A 6000-nucleotide genomic window follows, 5' to 3' on the forward strand; every position below is an offset into this window, starting at 1 on the left:
TCAGAGTTGTGACATATAAATTGTGGACCTCGATTTTCTCTTCTATTGACAGATGTTGCATCACAACTTAGTTTGTGTCTTCTAGCACCAGGAGCCTGCCAACATGAGAGTTAACTGTTTATTGTTATATTCGATTGCATCTCGCCTTTAATCGATTAGCTATCAAATATTTTTTTAACTTCATATGGAATTTTTTGGTAGTGACATACTTTTGTATCTAAAACATAAACTCTGTGTTTGAAATTTTGGAAGGAAAGGGTCAAGATATTTTTTTTTTTTTTTTTTTTTTTAATACTTGTTTTTATCTTTTTATTAAAATTTAGGCAAAAATGCAAATTTCACCCTCTAAGTTTGACTAAAATTCATTTCAGGCATTAATTATACTTTCATTTAATTGAGTTCTCTAACTTTCAAATTTATTCAATCAAGGGTTTTGATTAGTCTATGTCAAAAATTCTATTGGTTTAGATTTTTTAATATTATTAAATTTTTAATTACAATTGCTTGGTGAGAAATTGATGGCAATTAAATATGTTTGGCTCAATGACCATGGTCAGGTTAGCATTGGGGTATTTCGCTTTTCTTTTCTTTTTCTTTTTTTTCTTTTTTTTTTTTCTTTATTATGTTTGGGCGTTGATGGTGGGAAAGTGACCATTTTAGCATTTGATACCAATCGTTGGGGTTTTGGTAATATTGGGGTGGTTGGTGTAGAGAAATATTTTGGTAGTCTGATTTAAGGGCAAAAGGGATCAAAGTTTTCTCTGATACCAAATTTGATGCAAGATTGGGAGGGTAGCAAATCGAAATAACTGGGAAGAAAGTAGATCAGGGGTAATCACAGGCTTCACCACCAAGAATATGCTTGAAATTTTAGGTTTGACCACATAAGGGTGCTTAGAATCACCACCAAATTAGAGAGAGAATATCTATAATCCATATTATATATCAAATTCAACATAAGAATTATGCTTAAACTAGGGCCTATTAAATAGGTTACCATATTAGATGAAACAAGGAATATAGATCATAATTAAGATAGCAATAAAATACCTTAACCCTTAAATAAAATTCAAATCCCATAATCTTAAATCCAATCATCTGGACCAATTGAATCAATTGGCATTTATTTGGTGTCTATACCACTTGTTTAAACAATTTATTAAGTTATACGATTAATGATCCGTTTGTTTTGAAATAAAATATTTTCAAACGTAAAATACTTTCAGATGTTTGGATGTCATGTAAAATTGTTCAAGCAAACCACCAAAACTAATGGCTCAAACATTAGAGTTGCTAGTGTTGAAGGTCTATGACCAAACCTCTCGAACTAGCAACTGAAATGATGGCTTTGACAATCGGACCGGTCCCTGGTGACTTGAATGGTAGCTCTAGCCACTAGACCGTTGGAAACTACCAAAACAACATCTTTGGTGACTAAATTGCTAGTATCAATCATTGTAACGGCGTCTCCAGCCACCTAATTGCCAGCACTAGTTGCCAAAACGGGTACACCAAACACTAGACTACTGACACCGGTGACCTAGCCACCAAATGAGGGAAAGGGAAGTCACCATGTGTTTTTGTAAAATGTTTTACCAAATTTTTAAAGGTAAAATGTTTTGTAACTTTTTATAAAGGATTTTAAGATCAATGGAAATATTTTACAAGTTTGACCATATTTTACATGCAAATAAACATCTAAAAATTAAAACATATTTTACTTCAAAATAAACTGAACGTAATATACATGAAAGCTCACTTAATTGTCAAGCTCTCAATTAGAGAAATTTAGAAGATAACTTTGATGAGAAATGTTATGTTTATAATATTTTTTATAACAAATCTTAGGTTGTAGGTTGTTACTAGTTGTTATTAGTGGGTAAAAAAGTAATTTCAGTAATGAGTTCAACTTAGATAAAATAACAATTGACCACCTAGAATTTGTTATGAAAATATTGTAGACATAGCACTTCTCTAAAATGAGGGGAGGGGAAGTCATCATGTGTTTTTGTAAAATGTTTTACCAAATTTTTAAAAATAAAATGTTTTACAACTTTTTATGAAGGATTTTAAGGTCAACAGAAATATTTTACAAGTTTGACCATATTTTACATGCATAAAAAAAAAAAAAAAAAAAAAAAAAAAAAAAAAAAAAAAAAGAAGTTATACGACGAGACATCCTATGAAAGGTTTTTTTTTTTTTTTTTTTTTAGAGAAACAAACACACATATAAGAGAGTGAGAAATGAATTCTAAGAAGTACGTCCATTAGAGTTAAATAATCAATGAGAATTAATATATTCATCACTTATCTACTCAGTATAGTAAGAATTTGACGAAATATTTCTAAGGGATAAATTGATTAGAAATATCCATATATGAATTAGTGAGTAAATGAAAAGCACTTACTCTCGACAGGTGAAAAAAAAAAAAAAAAAAAAGTAAATCAAAAGCAAGTTCACGACAATTTTATTCTATAGAACTATAGTAGATACATCGTGATGTTGAGTGAGACATGCATCACAGGCCAATTATGAAGATATCATAATCGAAGGTGACTCCCTCAGGCCTCAGCGCATTAAGGCCTTGAGAGAAGAACCTTGCGAGTTTCACTGGAGAATCAGAAACATCATAGCAGATAATATCATAATATAGAGTTGGCAGCTCTTTCTCCTAACCTTTCCTTCCATTGGATAGCTAGGGTAGCAAATGTAGCTGCTCATACTTTGGCCAAGTGATCAATATGGAAAATAATTTGTAGGTTCTTTTGTTTATGGCAATTGGCCTCCCTGTCCGTGCGATATTCTCAGGGAGGAGGCTATTCTGTTCTCTCCTCTGTAATTTCCCTGCCTTTTAATAAATATTTTCCAGTTCATTAAAAAAAAAAAAGCAGTGAGGCATGCATGATTTTTTAAATCGATAGATCTTAAAGAAATTGGATTTATGATATCTGACGTATAATAATCTTTACTATTATTTAAGGGGTTTTCTCTGTTTGGTTTCCTCATTTTTTTAATTAAAAAATGCCCCTACACCTCTGTAGGGGTATTGGGCCTAGGAGCTCATTTTCCATGTATGTATTGGGCCTAAAGCCCAAGCCGAAGACTAGAGATCATCCAAGAAGAAGTAAACATTATCAAGGGAGTCCGTGTTAGTAGATGACGAGGTCAGTTTTGGTCATAATGGCATAAAAGGGTAGACCGAGGACAAATGTCACCTCGGCTAACCAAAGTCGAGGTTCGAATAGGTGATCTGCCGTCTAGGGGGATGTTCTAGGAAGTTTTGCTGGCACGGATAAGCATTGTAAAAACAAAGTACAGAGGGGAGTCCTAAAATATCTAAGGTGAAAGCTGCTACCACCGCATTAATTGCTCTACAGCTAACTCTTTGGCCGCATTAATGTGAAGGTGATACCTGAACAGTGGCTTTCAACCTTACAGCTACTACCTAAAAACTTTAGGAAGGTATTGATGGGACAAGTATCAAGACTAACCATCTGGCCTGCACGTGGAGGGTGGAGATGAAAAGAGAAAAGATTATAAAAGAAGAAGGAAGCAATGAGAGAGGGAGATCGGAAATTTGTAAGAGAAAACATTATAGCAACTTGAACCATATCTGTAACCATTTTCAATCAATATATACTAGAATAGACCTCCTCGGATTGTGCCGAGGATGGATTTACTTAGATAACTCCGGTCCATTTCTATTTGATTATCTGTTAAAATTCATTCTAACTGTTATCCCATTCATTAAAACCTAGTTTTCCAACTCACTCTCTACAAAATCATTGTATTGGGCTTATTGGGCTTGGATCCAATCATACTTTGGATCTAGGGTCCAAAATGCATCCTTACAACCTCTATGTTTAAGTAGAGACAAAACTAAAAAACTATTCAGTAAAAATACAACTCTAACTCCTACCTAAAAAATAGGACCACTCTCCTGTTAATTTTCAAATTACTTTATCCACTTATAAATTAGATTCTTAAAATAAAAATTATATATATAAAATCAAAGCACAAAGTTTTTTTTTGCTAAAAAAAAAAGCCTCATCGCACGTGAGAAGCATGTTTGATGAGGCTAGTTTATAATAATTGTTGTTTATCTATACTAGTACTATTTAAGGGGCTATTTCGAATATTCAATTTAGATGCCTAAAATACCCCTCAAATTCATCAGTTTCTAAGGCTTAAATTATAAGGTTAAACATGTAAAATTAGTAATTTAAAAACTCCTAATTTTTAGCTAAATTAAAAAAAAAAAAAAATTTCTCCCACCTCTACATTTTTCTCTTACATTAGTTGTCAAGTACTAATACAACTTCTTATTTTTGAAAAAAATAAAAATAAAACTTTTTTTTCCACAAATGTACCATTTTTTTTAATCACTAAACTGTTTTTTTCTCACCTCCACATTTCTCTCTCACATTAGTAGTCAAGTACTAATACAACTTGTAAGGTTGAATTTAATTAACCATCTTGTTAGCTTTATTCCGTGCCAAATTTGCTTGTATTTCAGCAATTAGTAACCCTGTATTTAGGTGGGTTTGTTGTAAGGGTAGTGAGTGAGATAGAGTGATTGAATGCTCAAGAGTGTGCAAGAAAATAGAATCTCGTGGCTTGATCTCGCAGGTGACTTGCGGCTGCAAGCTGCCAGAAGCAGCACACGTGCCAAGCATGCCAGAAGTTGAAGCGTCATGCTAGCTGGAGCACTACAGGACAAAATAGGACAACTGGCTGTTCTGTTATCGCGCGGTTGGATCTCGCGACTCAGTCAAGCCGCGAGCCACCCCTGTTTTGAAAAATCTGACGTTTCACATTTTTTTCTCACCCCAGTATAAATACCCCTTATACCCACAAAAGAAAGAGAGCTTCTAGAGAGAATTTTGAGAGAGAAACCCTAGAGTAAAACAAGATTGATTCATCTACAATCTTTACATAAAAGTCTCTTCAAATTCCTCAACTCTCTTCCTCTCCATTGTCAAATCCTTGAAAGGCATTTTACCAAAACCTTTTTCTCACCATATCCATTACTGTGAGAGGGCTGTTTGGTGTTCTAGGAAGCAGTTAGAAAGGAACCAATTTACATTGGTTGATGCTATGGTCAAGTAGCGGAATCCGGGAAGCTAGAAAAGAAATAGGTTCGGCGCAATCTCGTTGGAGCAAGAAGGAGGGCTTAGGTGTACTAGGTAGATTGGGCTTGAAGGGTCTATTGCTGTCCATGTATCTCAACTACATTTTCTAGTGGATTATTTACCACTTGGAGGGCGCCGGAGAGGTTTTACGCTAAGGGTTTCGGTTTCCTCTTCGATAACACATCGCGTGTTATCCTTGTGTTTGCATCTTCCTTCCCTTTAATCTTTGCCTTTTATTATCTGCTGTGGGTTGTGATTTTAATTTGGCTTAGATTGTTTTCCAATTCTATTTTATAGCTTTTGTTCATTTTCCGCACACTAATTGTTTGACATAAAGCTTGAATTGGTTAATTTGTAAATTGGGGGTCTAAACGTTCAAGGGTGTTTTTACACTATTTGAACTTTCACAAATTTTTAAAATAAAAAATAAAATAAAACTTAAATGAGCAAAACATGTAAACCCAAAAAACTAAAAAATAAAATAGAACTTACATGAGCAAAACATGTAAGCCCAAAAAAATAAAAAATAAAAAATTAATTAGTTATTATGACAAAGATATTAATTAGTTTTTTGTACCACTACTTTTCATTTGAACTATGAACCTATTTTTTTAAAAGAAAACCATGAACCATCTAGTTCAAAAAAAGTAAGAGAATTTTCGACACATACCTACTAAGAAACAGGGGGAAAAAATGAAATTACTTTTTGGACCCTACTCTTATTTATTTATTTAAAAAAAAAAGAAAAAAAAAAGAAAAAAAAAAAAAAAGAAGAAGAAGAAGAAGTATCTAAGAGTGCTTGATTTATATGTGCTAAGAGCATTTACATTAAGGATGCTAAAATGCTAAAATGCTATATCTAACAAT

Source organism: Quercus robur, chromosome 8 (assembly GCF_932294415.1).
Source record: "Quercus robur chromosome 8, dhQueRobu3.1, whole genome shotgun sequence".
In the NCBI taxonomy this organism is placed as follows: Eukaryota; Viridiplantae; Streptophyta; class Magnoliopsida; order Fagales; family Fagaceae; genus Quercus; species Quercus robur.